This window comes from Lissotriton vulgaris, chromosome 10, assembly GCF_964263255.1.
Source record: "Lissotriton vulgaris chromosome 10, aLisVul1.2, whole genome shotgun sequence".
Taxonomy (NCBI): Eukaryota; Metazoa; Chordata; class Amphibia; order Caudata; family Salamandridae; genus Lissotriton; species Lissotriton vulgaris.
Genome location: NC_141698.1, coordinates 652,731,444 through 652,748,698, shown reverse-complemented (window position 1 = coordinate 652,748,698; position 17,255 = coordinate 652,731,444).

The following is a 17,255-nucleotide window of genomic DNA, read 5'->3' as shown; positions in this document are numbered from 1 at the left end:
ATTAAAAAATGAGGATGACCGTTAGTGCCCACAGCCGATTTTGGCCTCAATATAACCTAGAATCGTTACTGTAAATTTTTTACTTATTTAGTCATGTGTAGGGACAGCATAGGGAGTAGGCGAGCAACTAGTTATGGTATCTCAGTAAACCTATTACACCTTTGATAGTGAACATATCACAGAAGAGCATATTAAGAAATCAATCTGACTTTTTATTTGTTTCACCAGTAACTACAGCACTATAGAACTGTTTTCCATTATTATATTATTCCACGAAAAAGTCACACTATGGGCGGCAGCTGACTATCTTAAAATTTCTGATTTTATAATGAATGGCAACTGGGTGTCTATAGCTGACATGCTTCAACTAATGACTAATGATTTTACTCTTATGAACTCTTATGGCACCTTATTTAAATATTTTGCTGAAATAAATGTCACCCCCTTTTTAGCTGAAAATCAGTTGGTAGAGGATTTATTAGTTAAGACTTCTGATAGGAAGCCAGGCGCCTGGAAGAAATATTTAGCCTCAATTAGGGGGGCTGATCTTGAATCTAAAGCTTTGAGGAAATGGTCAGAGCAGGAGAACTTTGTAATCTCTCCCCATCTTTGGTCTACGATCAATAGGTTAAACTTTACTTCCTTAAGAGGTGCAAACTGGCGCAGGATGCTATTTTTTAGCAAATGGCTGTTGTATCGAACTCCAGCTGCCCTTGTAAAGATGTACCCCAATCAGTCCTCCCAATGCTTCCGATGTCTGAATCATCCTGCTGCTAATTGGTCACATATTATGCTCCACTGCCCCAAAATTAATGTGTACTGGATTGTGGTATTTAAGTATTTGGAAAAATAATGTGAATTACAATTAGAAGCAAATGACAGGCTAATTTTATTTGGTTATGATCATGACCTCCTTTGCTCAGTTTCAGGGACTAGATTTTTGTATATAGCTATGGCAATTGCAAGGTCTCTGATCTTACAAAAATGGCGCACAAATTCAATTCCGTCAGCCCTGGAATGGGGGCAGAAGATGAGAAGGGTGAAGAAAAGTGAATATACCTATGCAGCAAGGATTGGAGGACTTAAGAAATTTAATAACATATGGGACTCCAGTTTTGACTAAAGTAGAGGGAAGGACTGCCTTTGCTGCCATATGGTGGAGGGGTGGAAATTATTTTTATATCAATTTATTGTGAAAATGTGTATAGGGGACTGTTTCTATGTGATTTTTATAATTGGCGTTGATATTTTTGTAGAGTGTTTAATAGATTCTTATTGACTTAATGAAGATTTGTAGCTTCAAGATAGATTTCTTAAATCCGTTTCATTTTTGTACGATATAATACTGTAGATGTAAATGTTCATGTGTGACAAAAATCTGGCTTCAATAAAAAAAAAATCAATCAGACTTTTTATTTATTTCACCAGTAACTACAGCACTATAGAACTATTTTCCATTTTTATATTATTCCACGAAAAAGTCACACTAGGAAGCAAAATAAACCTGTAGGTGCTATGGTGTCCTAACTGTGATATGTTCAAAGCTGACCTAGTGCATCTTTTGCTTCATGCCAAGTTGTACAAAAATGCTTCGAAAGACATTTTCAGATAGTATCTATGTTAAGCCCGGTAATAAGTTTACTAGTGGAGTGGAGAAGTGTGGCTCAGTGGTTAGAGGCGGCAGACCCGGAAGCTGGGATCGACCGTGGACCAGGGTTCGATTCCCCGCCTCAGCGGGTCTCGGGCTCAAAAATTCCTCGGCCTCGACAATTCTCGCTCCGGTGCCTACTCGACTCACGGGGTCTCACTCTGCAACTCTGGGCAATAGCTTGCTTAATCTCCACGACGGCCCCTCGCGGCGGGATGCCAGGCTTTCACCCTGTGGACACCCTGCCGGGGCCTCTCACAGGGAATACCAGGACAGGTTCCCTAGGCAAGCGCCAGGATGCCCTTTGGGTGACAGGTTGCGCTATATAAATACACCTACATTTACATTTACATTTACTAGGAGTATCTGAACCTTGCAAGATGGAAACTGTTCTGTGTCACAATGGTGGGAGGATTATTAATTGCTCCTCCTTGTAAAGACCATTTGCACCTTTACCCTCTTTCTGTGGGCAAGGAACTTCATCTACCCCCCAACGAGGGACCTCCAGAGAAAGGTTTTGCATGGAATTCAGTGCAGCACCTGACGTCACCTTGGAGCCTGCAACTCTGGATATATCAGTTCCCCTCAGGATGGGATGATCATTGGAACCAGTAGAGGAAGAGCCTAAGAAGACCCCACCAAGAGGCGTACATTTTGATGTGCACATATAGGCCAACAACATTCACTGTTTAGCACATTATAAACCACAATTGCCTTTTATATACTGTGCAACATCTGAACAAATCCAATCCAATCCAAAAATTCTTTATTTCGGTCATTTAGACCATAAAAGATACAGTACAAAGACACAATGATAAAACTTAACTGTTATAAGCACATTTCATAGAATTCATACAATTGATTTCCCAAATAATCAAGGCTGAAGGGGATTAAAAACAGTTCATAGCATTGTCCACACATTAGAGGATTTTTTTCTTCCTTATCTGCCAGATTGCCATAAAAAATTTAGCAACCGCAAACACTATATGGGGCAGAGTGCTGGTTTTCAGTACTCTTTACGCATGCAGATAATCCTGAATCCCAGATTTCTGCAAAGCGGTGGCAGCCAATATTTCCTGGATTTATTATAGGCAGGGCAGACAAACATTATGTGAGTTTCATCTTCCTCAAAAGTGTTACAGCATGGACACATTTTGTCATTACCCTTTAGCCATTTACAAGTGAAGGTTCTGATGGGCAAGGAGCCTAGCCTCCATTGTACAAACAATTTTCTCGCTACAATGGGATAGATAAAATCCATAAAACTTTCAAATACATAGGAATTTTTGGATTCCAGGAAACGGTCTGTTAGAGTGCCACAATTTTGTGCGGACAACAGCAGCGCTAATCTTTTTTCTTTATGAGTTTGGACCAGACTTTTGCGGGAAACCCTTCGACAGCCTTGTTCAGGATCCTCCCATAACTCGGACAAGTTCATGGAATACAGTTCTTTTTTTACAAAAGCAAGCCAGGGGATTCTGTCGCGTTGGTTCAGGTTCATGACATGGATAAGGTCTTGCCTGTAGTGAACAAGTTCGTTAGTGGACCAAAGCCTATGCCAGAACCTCAATGGCTTTGACTTTAACTCCTCAGCGATAGAAGGGAGGCCCATGTCTAATCTTAGGGGCAAGAGCGGTGTGCCTCGAGGCAGGGCCAGGAGGCGTCTGAGAAAGTTATTTTCCACTCTTGCTAATTCTTGGCCTGCTTTATACCCCCATAATTCACTCCCATAGGTTGCGGCCGCCTTGGCTTGGGTTTTGTACATTTCAACTGCCGGACTAATAGGCTTGTAGGTTGAGGTGTTTACAACCTTCAAGATTGCGCCCGAGTGCTGAGACAACTTAAGCCGAGATCTTACTATCTGAGGGTCCCAGGATAAGTTTTCCTGTAGCGTTACCCCCAAGTACAGAAAAGTTGTTACCCTCTCAAGGCTGGCTGTACCCAAAGTGGGGTTGGGTCTGGCTTTTTTGGGTGGATTAAATATCATGAATTTGGTCTTTTCTGTATTGATCTCTAGACCATGTTGTCTACAGAAAAGACCAAATCCATCCAAAATCCTTTGAATCCCCATCGGGGATTTGGAAAGCAGGAGGGTGTCATCTGCAAACATAATAGCCGGCACCCTCCTGCCTGCCAGACATGGGGCATCATTGTCCTTAACATTGTCCAGGTGGGATATAACACTGTTGATAAACAGTCAAAACAGGGTCGGTGCCAGGACGCAACCCTGCCTCACCCCCCTATGAACAGGGAACCTTGATGACAGGGCACCATCCCTCCCGCACCTGACCTGCGCATAAATATTATTGTGGAGCCTGATTATAGTGTTTAGTAATTGAGCGGGTACTCCCAGCTTTTTCAGGACCTCCCACAGTTTCTTCCGTGGGACCAGGTCGAAGGCTGACCTCAGGTCCACGAACACCATGTACAGCCTCCCCGCCTCAATCCTCACTGTTTTCCAATAAAGCAGGACGAGGCGGAAAATCTGATCCATGGTGGATGTGTTTTTCCTGAAGCCAGCCTGGAGGGGAGTCAGGATTTCATTGGCCTCTACCCAGTCTAAAAGGTGGTTCAGGACAAGGCGAGCGAATAGCTTTTGGGGACATCTATAAGGCTGATCGGTCTGTAGTTGGCTGGGAGCAGAGGAGAGCCCTTCTATATATAGGGACAATCTCCGCCCCCAGCCAAGTACAGGGGATCTCCATACCTCCGTAGATGGCATTGAAGAGGATGTGGAGGTACGGGCCCCATATCTCAGGGTGGTGTCTGAAAAGATCCCCAGGTAGTCTGTCTAGCCCAGGGGCCTTCCCCATCGCCAGTCTCTCTATAGCGCTCACCACCTCGCCATGGGTAAATTCCAGGTCAGCTTCAGGAGAAGCAGAGTCCTCAAAGGCCACATCGTTAGCTAGTGAGGTGGTGTCTTGATAAAGTGCCCCAAAATGGGCCTCCCAAACAGAGGAGGCAATATTAGGCTCCACTGCTGCTTTGGCTTCTCCTGTGCCAGTGTTCACCAGAGACCAGAATTTCCGAGAGTCTTTTACTTCTAAAGCGTTAGAAAGGTCATGCCATCAGTTCCAGTCCCACTCCGACCTAGCCGTAGTCATTGCCGCTTTATAATCCCTCCTAAGTCCAGCAACCTTAACCTTATTAGAGCCTGCTTTTATTGTAGCAATTAGCTCAGTCTTGATCTTCTTGCATGAGAAGTTGTACCAAGTTGGGGTTCGAGTCTTTTTCCTGCGTATTGCTACCACTGGATAAAAGACCTCAGCAAGACCTCCCACTAGTTCAGCGTGAATTTGGGCCAATTCCTTGTTGTAGTCTGCGGGTCTAGGTTGTTCAATTAGATCGCCCACTTCTTTAAACCTAGGGATTGCTATTTCATATATTTTGTTCATGCTACCTTCCACATTTAACAGCTTCCCCCATTTTACTCAGCGCCTGTTTCAGGTGAGAACCAAGTTACCAGGTTCATCGCTAGAAATAGAAGCTGATGACCCAACTACAGGTGCGGGGTGTTGGATCTCCAATAGGAGCGCATTGTGGTCACTATCTATTCTAGGTACCACCCTGAAGTCCTGGACTTTGGGCCACATGCCAATGTCTATAAAAATGTAATCTAGCCTCGACTCGTGGTCCTTCCTATTGAAGGTATACAATGAGGGGGTGTCGGACGGAGTACGTCTGTTGCAGGCCCTTATTGCAAAATTTAAAGTCAGGGACATTGTACTGCAAGCGGGGACCAGGATTTAGGGTGGGGGGATAAACATGGTGGAACTCCCCAGAAATCGTCCTCAGTGGTGAGGGCGCCCTACTTTAATCCTTCTAGGGGTTCAAAGTGGCAATTGAAGTCCCCATCCATCACTATCTTATGGTCACCTGACAATTGACCCAGAAAGGATGATAAGTCTTCAAGAGTGGGTGATTCCATGGCCACAGCAACTGGGCGAGAATAAACATTAATATTTGCCAAAGTTGTTGGGCCAGGCCACCTAAGCAGCACACATTGGATGTCCTGCGAAGACGTAGGTATATTTTCCGCATAGCATCCAATGTGACTAGCTACCCAAATCGCCAAACCACCCGAAGGCCTCCCCTTGCCACTCCACCTGGCCGGGATTTCAAAAATTTCATAACCCGTTCTACTCAGGGGTTCCCTCGCCCACGTCTCCTGGAAGAGGCAGACATCACTGCCTCCTATCAAGAGATCCCAGTCAGTTGTGTGTACCTTGTTTGCAATCCCCGCCACGTTCCATGAGAGGACCTTCAAACATTGAGTGCGAGCCCTAGATCCTGCCCTGTCAGATGTATTAGGTGCAATGTCCATAAGTGGATCGACAGTTTCCGGGACAGTTAGGGCAGCTGGTATGGGGATCGGAGCACAACCGGCTACAGATATTAAATTGGTACCCGGCGTGTCCTGGGATGAAGTGGCTACGTGGCCCCTGGGGCTTTCAGAAGTTAAAATGCTCCTTAAGGGGGGTTCCAGTTTCTGGGTGGTAATCTCACAAGCTGCTCTCGCCAACCCCTTGCTTGAGTATTCATTGACAGTATTTTGATATACCTGTGGGAACGCGCCCTTTTGTGGTCAATCGACATGATCAAGACAGGAAAATCTGTTTGGATGCATGAAGTTACCATGAGTGGGGAAAACATTATGCTTATGCCTGTATCGTGAGCCATCCACTGCAAAGCCCACTCTAGTCCAGCCATTGTCCCTCCTCATGGTTGAGTTACGTGCATTTGGATAAAAGTAAGAGAGGGGGACCAATTCAATACAGGTATTGCCAACGCTGCCAAGGCAGTTACAAATGTAGGGGGCAACCTGTGGGCTCCTAAAGCTGACAATTATACAGTCCCCCACACATTTCTTGGAAGTGAACCCGCTCCATGGGACCCTTCTAACCATAAGAACATCTCCTTTTAAATTAGGTGGAAGTGGCCTGTGGATATTTAACCAACTGATTACCTTGTTGCGTAGGGAATCCTGCGGTTACGTTACGCCACCGGTAAGCTCTGGTACCCCCATCAGGATCACGGTATAGGCTACTGCTTCAGGGGGCAAGTTTACTGCCCTAAGCCTGGTGTTAGAGCTAGTAGGGCAGTTAGTTGCCCCATTAGTTGGTCTCTCCTGACTAGATTGATTTGGTGGAGCAGGTTGTTTTGACCTCCTGGGAGCAGGTACCGGGGGCCTCATCCTTTGAGATACTAGTGGTACAGGTTGGGGGACTGGCACAATGCTATTGTTAGAGGATTCCCCTGGCTGGGCTAATGGTACATTTGGAGCTTGGGTGGTTGTGACAGATAGAGAATGAATAATCCCAGCACTTAACCCAGGAGCCCTTTGTGAATTTACTCCTAACCCGGAATCAACACCATTATTCGTACTCTGTTTTTCTATGACTGTCAGTCTGGCCTCTATTGAGTCCAGTTTGGCGGACAGGGGATTCAAGAGACTTTTAAATATATCTGTGAGTGAACTAATAAGGAGGTCTGTGGTATTGGAGGGGACCCCGTCAAAGATGAAAGGCCCAGTATGCACAGGTAGGGGTGGGGCAGATGGGGAGCTAAATGTTTCCATCCCATTTCTCGTGGGTGATGCACCAGGAGAGGCCACATTATCTGCATTATCAACATGAGTGGGCATTATTAGATCAACCTTAGCCCTTTTAGTGCCTTTAAGCATCCTTGATCTTTTCCTTTTGGACGCAAGATCCCCTCTACTGCTCTTATGTTCTGTAGGTGCTACTGCAGGGCCCTCCCCCTGGGCCTCAGACTGTGTCAACTCAGCGTTAGGAGAGAGCTCTACAACCCCGGACAAGCGTAATGAGTCTCTGTCCCTGTGCGAAGTTGAAGTTGAAGCAGTCCTTAGTTGTTGAAGGACTGACTCTATGGTCTGATCAATGCTATCCGTAAGAGATAGATGGGTAGCATCAAGCAATAGAGGTGTACTGGCATTAATAGAAGAGCCCGGGGAAGCCAGGGACAAGTTATCTGCACCCTCCTCAATTTGTTTTTCCAGTATATTGAGACCCTTATTGACCACGGAATTGGCTTTGGAGAGAAATGTGTCCATAGTACCTGAAACCACATGAGCAGCCTTGCTTCTGGATTCTCTGCTGGCCATTTTGAGTAGGGCGCCTTCGAGACAGGAACCAACCAGTAAAAGTAGACGGTAAAGGCAAGGCGTCAGAGGGGTGGCCCGGTCCGGTCTCTACTGTCCTCTAACGGCCTAAAACGGCCCGCCCTTTGCCCGGGCTTAGCCCGGCGACCGCCCGCGCGCTTCCAGCAATGCGCGTCTAAGGGCGTGGTTCTATAGCCGCTGGCCTTGAGGGGCGTGGCCAGCCGGGAAGAGTCTCCAGGTGCGGCGTGTCAGCAGCCGCCTCGATTCCTGGGACTCGCAGTCCCGCTGCTGCGCCGATGCTGGTGTCTCCGCCCTGCAGCCCACAAAGTCTCCTTCCAAAGTTAGGGCACTGAAGAGTTCTCCCTGCACACAAGCCTCGAACGGCTCCCGCGGAGCGGGGGCCGTGAGTCGCGGTTTTAGCCTCACAGGGCGGGGGGGCGTGGCCAGCCGGGAAGAGTCTCCAGGTGCGGCGTGTCAGCAGCCGCCTCGATTCCTGGGACTCGCAGTCCCGCTGCTGCGCCGATGCTGGTGTCTCCGCCCTGCAGCCCACAAAGTCTCCTTCCAAAGTTAGGGCACTGAAGAGTTCTCCCTGCACACAAGCCTCGAACGGCGCCCGCGGAGCGGGGGCCGTGAGTCGCGGTTTTAGCCTCACAGAGCGGGGGGCGTGGCCAGCCGGGAAGAGTCTCCAGGTGCGGCGTGTCAGCAGCCGCCTCGATTCCTGGGACTCGCAGTCCCGCTGCTGCGCCGATGCTGGTGTCTCCGCCCTGCAGCCCACAAAGTCTCCTTCCAAAGTTAGGGCACTGAAGAGTTCTCCCTGCACACAAGCCTCGAACGGCACCCAAACAAATACTACCAGGAACTTTGGAGTGTGCCTATATATACAACTCCCAGCAACTATTTAATTCTGACTCCGAAAATGGTTTCTTTTATTTACTGGATTGTCATTATTTTTAATCAGAATTGCAATATATTAATTGTCCCCTATTTAGGTTAAATGTTAATAAAACCATGAACAAAATACTTTCAATGGCTGGTTGCTTTGTTCTTACAGTTTGTTAATAGATTAGTGTTGTCTTTTTGTCTTTTTTGATAAAAATTCTGTGCGTCTGAAATATGTTGTGGTTACACATTATGCCTACTTAACAATCATTCAAAAACAAAAACACTAAAAGTATATTTAAAAATATTTTCATGTTTATCATACTAACCATAACGATTCTTACATTTGCTACAGATGTCATTAAACATAATTTTAAAACCAGACAACATGTCTACACTTAATATGTTGTATTTCCTAAATGAGGCATCATTGAAGGAAAGTAGGTAAAGTTAATGCTAAATAAGAAGTTGATTCTACAATACTTTTTTATTTGTATAAACTTATTTACACAATACAACATACCCTCATGTGAAGAGGTTTTCTATTACTTCATGCCTTAGGTCAATGTCTTCTTCCTCCTCACTGCCACCTTCATGGTGCAGATTTCCAATATCACCCACAGTTTCATCATGAAAGTCATTTTAAGGGTTAAATCGTATGTTCCTACGTAGTGCAATGTTCTTTAGCATGCAACAGACGGCCACAATTTGACACACTTTTTCAGAGGAGTAGAGGAGGGCTCACCCAGACCTATCTAGGCAACATGGTTATGCTTTGAGGGGCCAAAAAGTCAGCTCTACACGCCTCCTCCTCCTGCCATGTGCCTCATTGGAGTAGGAGTCCTCTGGGGTTGTTGGATATTGCAGAGGTATCAACAGCCATGGTCTACTTAATTATGCTTAGTCTCCTGTAAAATATTACATTATGACAAACTTGTCAAGTAATGTTAAATTAATCCTTATAGATAAGTCATTTTTTAAGTAACTTTTACTACAACCCTTGCCAACAAGCCAGATGATGAAATGGCGCCATCTGCTGTAGCATGCTTCTATTCCATAGCACTAAGTACTCATGTGTTGATCCTGGGAATTTTGCATGCATACTTGTGATTTACAGGTCCGAAATGTAGACGACCTGCACATTGATTGAATTCAATTTGTATCTGTTTCTGTATATTTGCTCCCAGTCATGTGGGGTATCAAAGCAATATGTGCCCCATAATGGCACCGATAACATGTGGGATGCCTCGAAAATCAAAAAAGTCACCTTTTATATTGTTCGGGGTGCCCGCATCAGCTGAAAATTGCATAACCTCATTTTTGTGATTAATCACCACATTTAAAAATTGCTGTGGCACACATGAGAAGGTGGCCTGTGACATTAAATTACAATCTCCAACGGTGTACTGAAAGGATCAAGTTGCAGTGAAATGCAGTTCAGCAAGTGTTTTCACCATTGGTGTAATTACGGTAGGGTTCTTATTTATCAGCAATGATTCTGATGAGAGCTGGTGTGACAGGTTCAATGTTGTCTGTCAGTTCAGTCATTATGGTTTTAGAATTTCCTTTTCCAGCATGGTCTCAAGGTATGAAAAAGGTCTGAAGACTGTAGCCCACCATTTTCTGACTCTGGCAGGGGCCATCTGTTGTGCCTGTAGTTGTTGTGGTTGTGTTATTCTGATATTTTCAATGACTACTTTTAGGTATGCATTCATTTTTTTGTTGATTTATTTACCTATATTTTGCATGCTAATATTTTTATTAAAGGCTTTTTAGTTTTTTTATTTGGATTATATGTGGGGGGGTTTTCATTCCTTCAACAGAGGTTTAAATTACACACATACAATTAAATATCTTGCAGAATTTCTATGTTTTATATTGAAAGTTGCATAAGTATACGTGTTGGACGGAATAATGTGAATCCATCTTATCCATCTCCGTCATGCTTTCTAGCATAATACACAAGGCATACATAAAATAGCACATACATGACCTGTCTGTAATGCAAGACAGACAAACAACCCCAACTGGGACATATGTCCATCAATGACATAAACATCCTTTTGCTACCGTTGGGTGATTGGATTTTCAAAATGTCATGATTTGTGTATGCATCCACTGAGGTAGGCGTGCATCAGTGAGGCATAAGTGCATCTGTAACTAGATTTCATTTGCGTTCTAACTATGCAACTGTGCACACCTCCTCATAGATTGCTGTTCTGCTACCTCTGCAAAGTTAAAATGGCTGGGAGATCTGGAGATAGGGCCTCCAACTTCACAGAAGAGGACATTTAGATGGTGACTGGAGAAGCTCTGTTCCACTACAGCCATTTGTTTGCCCTGCAGAGTAACAGATAATGAAACCACTTGTTAGGAATTAATTTAACATTGAGGTAAACTTACAACATAGAGTGTTCTATCTCCACATGCATCAAATCATACTGTTTTATTTTCTGGTAAACATTTGTCAAATAGGTGAAAATTATCTCATTGTGAAGTAACCCTCTGGAGGATTTTCGCATGAAATTTTATGTTAAAATATGAATGCCTTTGAATCATTGAACATTAAGCACATTTGTAAATGTATTTTTTACATACTCCATGCATTGCTTAAAATCTGAGCATCTTGGAGGAGAATATTTCTGCATCCTATTTGAATTAACATTGTTTCACAACATAGAAATGAGGTTTCATCTTCTTTGTCATTATTGTAGTTTTCTAAATATATATTATATATATACTTATTTAGCATATTAATATATATATATATAACAATTACATTATATTTGTTAAAAATGTATATAAATATATTTATAAATATATGTACTAACTATACTATGATTATTTCTAATTTATGATAGATTACATGTCTAGACAAAACTAAACTTCTCTGTCGAGCTACAATGATAGTGCAACACAGGTTGCTTTTATTCATTCCCAGTTGACTTGGATGGTATTTTACCAATCCAAAGCTGTGTTATTGTGCCTGTAGTGATAAAATACTTTTGTCATTTTACAGTTCGGCGTGGATGGCACTGTGCTAATCCAAAACTTAAAGACAAGGCTGTATAAATGGCAAAAAAAACGTTGTCCCTTTGATAGAAAAACAGACATTTGAGGTGAGAAAATTCATATTGTCATTGGATTTTGCTGTGTGGTCAATACATGAGCTACTCATCACCTAAACATGGGAACTATCCAGACATTTCTCTGCTTCTTTTTGCATATATATATATATATATATATATATATATATATATATCAATTCAACTGGCCGCTCGCAGCGCAAGCAACCAAAGGACACTCGTGGGATGATGCGAAAGAATCGGTTTGCTTTATTTACATCAGACAGGCATAATGCATTTCGACATCGCAGTCTTCGTCAGATGCCTTGTAAACCGGACGTGGGTTACTCCCCTTATTTAAAACTCTTTGACTCCTCCTCGATTAGAGTACAGCTGTCCCCAATACCGAGCACAAATTTCCTTAGTAGTCTGCCAACAAAGTCATTTGACTACAATTCCCAGAAGTCTCTGGATAGGTAGTCACTGTCGCTGGGGCTTTTTAACAGCTGATTTCATGCTGTGTAGAGGTGGGTAATGTTTTCCCAATGATCCGATGCTGAAATTCTTTACCATTTCCTCATGCAATTTCCCTCAGGACCTTTAGCCACAGCTATAGCTCGAACGGCTGAACGGAATTACACCAAATTTGGCAAAGAGGTAGTCCTCAGTTCCGACTTATGCCTTTTGCTTATATGGTGTTAATCTGTTCAGTACTTCCTGAGAAAATTACAGTTAAAGTCATTTATATATCTATGGGCGCGGTAGATCCGCAGAGTGTGCGGGGATTGTCATCGCACCATAAGTGCACCGTCCTGATCACGCGCTGAAGGCTGATTGTCAAGTGGTTGTGAACATTCGAAACCAGGAACTGTTGGCAGACATTTTGTGCCTCGGTAGAAGCGAGGCTGAGGAAGTCAGTGGAATATGTGTGCAAAACAGAGAAAGGGGGCAGGGTAGAAATTATTTTACCCTCTAGACCTGCTTAGGGGGTCCCAGAAGGACCCCCAGCGCCCACATTTTTTAATTTTTTTTAAAACCTGGCAGGTGCATGTAGGGTGCGTGGACTGTGGCGTAAAATAAATAAAATAAAACAGAGTTTTTTTAATAATTAGCCCCCGGGGGGTTAAATACCGTGGGCAAAGTTATTACATTTTATGTGGGGCCCCCCAGCCTTGGGGATCGTCACCCCCTGGGGCTAAAAAGAAAACAATGGGAAGGGGTCGAAGGTCCTCAAAGCCGTGGGGACCACCACCCCCGGGGCTTTATGTATTGTGGGATGGGAACTTCATGGCCCCCTCTTGGAGCACTCAAGTGCCCCATTACCTCCTGGGGCTTAAATAAAAAATGGTTGGGGGGCTGTAAGGTCTCCATAGCCCCGGGGACCACCACTTCCCGGGCCTTTATATATTGTGGGACGGCCAGTTCCTACAGTGTCCCGGGGTGTCTATCCCGTCCTCCCATAGCAAGGAAATCTGTTCTCTCTTTCAAAATGTAAATGAGATTGCTTTTCCACATGGGGAGCTGCATGTTAGTAGCTCGCCATGTGGAAAAGTAATGTTGGCTCCCAAACATGCAGAAGTTGTGCAGCAAAGGCGCTGGAGTCGTGTACCCTACAGATTATGAGTCGTGCATCCAGCGCGTCCAAACCAGGGGGCAGCACTGAGCGCTGCGCTGGGTGTGCAACTTTTATTTTTCCTTAAGAATAGTCCTTATCAGTAATTTCTAATATTCTCGGGGACCCTATCCCCCGTGTCTTATAAAAAATGTTGGGGATCGTGGGGGGAGCCACACTGTCTCCCCGGTCTCACCGGCTCCCCAAAGTGACGTGAAAGTGGTGCAAGGGTGTTGTAAATCTGGTTTGGATTTTGAAAGAGAGAGCAGAGTGCATCTGTAGGGTAAGTGCAGGTTAGTGTAGGGGTAACAATTACTATTCTAAGTCCAGGGGGGTGCATCTGTAGGGTAAGTGCATGTTAGTGTAGGGGTAACAATTGCCTCTCGCTGCGTGTACTTGGAAGGTCATCTGATTTGCTCGTATGTTAAAAATAGAAATTTCAACACCTCTTTTTCATTGGTTGTGAATAAGACGTATTACCGACCAATCTGTTTCCTTGCGCAGATTTTGAAAAACATTTGATTGGCTGTTGTGTGGTTAACTCTACCTTCTTGATCTTAATGGTGTTTGGCTTGTTTTTTCTACGTGACGTTACGATACCCTCACCATGTATGTAGCCCATTTTGTGACGCACTTTATTTTACAATGCGTTTCAAACCCTCTTTAATAATATGCCCACAGTTGTGGTAGGGTATTTTTAATTTAAACTGTCTACTGTGCGTACGAGTTTGTTAACTGTGAAGGTATTTAAAAATATTATTCTATTTTCTATTCTATCATAATTGTGCAGAATTTTTTCCTTTAGCGTGGAGTACTTTGTCCTTTCATTAAATATATAATTCTTCAAACCATCCTTGAAAGAAAAATGCACAAGTTTTCAAAATATTTTTATTGAGTCTTTTATATTCATCACGTGGGTGAAATGCAAAATCTTTTTTCAATTATTGGTATCACGTGTTGGATCACATTTATTTTATTTTATCATAAGCACTCATTCCTTATGTTTACATTATATACATGTTGCCCCATCATTTTTATTTAAATGTTTGGGCTACGACAAACACTCCTTCATTTTTCTTTTTTTATGTACATTTTATTTCAATATCATATTTAACAATCATGTTTAAAAATATAAAGAATTATTAACATTTGAAGCTACAATTAAATTATTTTTTTCAAAAAAAGTGCTTGAGAAGATAATCCTCCTGTTCTTCACGAGTGAAAATAGGAGAAAGCACTACTCATTAAGAATACTTTTAGCCCATTTTCACTCTAGAAGAGAAAGAGTATTCTCTTTTATTCCAAAGTATTTTGTTTTTTCATTGATACTTTATTTATACTACATTTTTCAATCATTAAGAAATTCTTGCATTCTAAAAAAAATATTATTTATTATGTTTTGAAATCCTCTGTTGAAAGTCATTCAACTCCAGTTGAAGGATCATAAAGTTATATATAAATTAAAATGTACATTAACAATATGATCCCTCTGCAGAAATAAAAGAGAAATTCAAGATGATGGTTTTGCTCCAAATTATTACTTTGCACTTAGTAATTGGTTAATTAACTTATATTTCTTGTAATGGTTGCTTCATCAACTTGGTATTATATTACATTTGAACTTAATCATTCCACATTCTATACTCATTACATTTTTTTTGCTTTCTTTTTTAAAAATATCAAACATATACCCATTCAGATAATTTACCTCTCTTTGATATTCTTTCCTTCCTCCGTCGAAATTCATCCAACTCCTCTGTAGGGGACATAATGCTTTATGTATTTTTAAATATACATAAACACTATGTTCCCTCTGAGGAAATGAAAGATATTCCCAAGATGCTTCCGCTGCCCCGAATCATTACCTTGCTCGTAGTTTCTTCGTCCGTATTAATTCTCTAAAACAAAACTAATTTTCCAACAGGTGTGGTTTATATACTTTTTGGTTACTTAACACTCTATGGGATCAATGTATTGCTCCTCCCACTTTTAAGTCACATTTTTCAGTTGACAGGTGTTCTCATTTCCTCTGTTTTAGTGAGTCACGTGTTTATGTAAGCGTGCCTCTTTCCACACTTTTTACCTTTCATATAATTTTTAAAATGCTGTATTTAAATTTGTTTTTCTTATTAAAGCATTTCTGTAGGTTACTTTTTTTATACAAGTATTAACATTAATTCCCGTTTTTGTCAATTGTCAATGTAGTAACTTCCCTTTTTAAAAAAAACTTTTTTTATCATTCTTCATTACCCTAAACTCCTATTTCCTTGTATCCAGTGCCAGAGATACTCTCTATTAAACTTTGAGTATTCTAATTTATATCCAACTATTAATTTTTTTAATTCCATTACTGCCAGTTTTAATACATTTGTTTATCTAATATTTGTAATCTTCTTTTACACACTGCAAGGGTTAATGTTATTTGTCTAGAATCACACTATGAATCAGTGTCCATTTGGCAAAATTGAGAGAGAATGATTTGGTTTGTTGATGTGTTTGCTGTTACATAAATACGTACACTCTTGCAGTAAGCCAGGCTTTAGGGTATGCACTGCTTCAAACTACTATGCATTATGCATGTAGTGGTGTAACCAGCTTCACACTTGTGCTTTAGGCCTACAATTCCCCAGTCACTATCTATATACTCCAGCAAAAACAGTGTGACTAATTTTGCAATTTCAAAATGAGTTTTTCAGTACCATGTAGTAATTCATTCACTAAAGTAAAAATCAACCAATTAAGAATTCACCCAGTGTCTTTACTTATATTAATGTAATCATTCAGTCAGTAAGCATGTACTCATGCAGTGAGCCAGGATTTAGGGAATGGAGTGATTCAAAGTGCTATGTATTATGCATATAGTTGTGTAATAACCTTCACATTTGTGCTTCAGGACTACATTTTCCCCCTCTCTATACATACCAGGGGTCACCAACTAGTAGCTCAGGAGATACTTGTAACTCACCAGCACTCTGAAAGTAGCTCTCAGAGGTGAAGACAAACCAAGCCAAACTCAGAGATTCTGTGTATATTAAAGAAGGTAGTACTGCTCGTTTCACTACCCTTAAGAGTTACAGACAACCAAATGAATGGCAGGGCCTGTTGATAACACTCAAACACACACTGTGGTGGCGTATCAATTAGGGATGTATAAAGCGCAGTACTCACCTGTGAGGGTTTACAGGCGCTGGGAGAGTATGTGTGGGGGATTGGTGCAGCTTTGGTGATTCGAAAAGCCAGGTATTATGGGTCTTCCTGAATGCTTTCAGTGTGGGGGTTCATCTGATGCTGAGGGGGAGTTCATTTCAGGTCTTGGCCATGATGTTGGAGAAGGGTGTGCCTCCTGTCTTGTTCTGTGGATACAGAGAATTTCGGCCAAGGCCTGGTCAGCGGCGTGGAGGTTTCTTTTGGGGGTGTAGAAGTAGAATGAGGTATTGGAGTCCGGTGTTGTGGAGGGCTTTATAGGTGTGTTTGAGCAGCTTGAAGGTCACTCATTTTTCGACGGGGAGAAAGTAGAGTGCTCGTTTATGCTGGGTAATGTGGTCCTGTTGTGGGATGCTGAGGATGAGTCTGGCTGCGGTGTTCTGGACATTCTGAAGTTTATGGAGTAGAAATTTGTTGATTCCTGTATAGAGGGCGTTCCCATAGTCCAGCCTGCTGGTGATGAGTGCTTGGGTGATGGTCTTCCTTGATTCGGGGGGTGGGTCTGTTTGAAGTTCTTGCAGAGTATGTGGAGGGTGTTAAAGCATGTGGAAGCTGCAGCGTTGGCCTATGGGTCTGTCACATGAAACATGTTTATCCACTATAAATGTAAGTTAGGGAGACTTACTGTTGGGGTAATATCATTTGTGGGACACTGTATGTAATGATTTGAAATGTACCTAATTAGAGGCATTTAATATTTACAAACGTTTTCCTAGCATTCTGCTA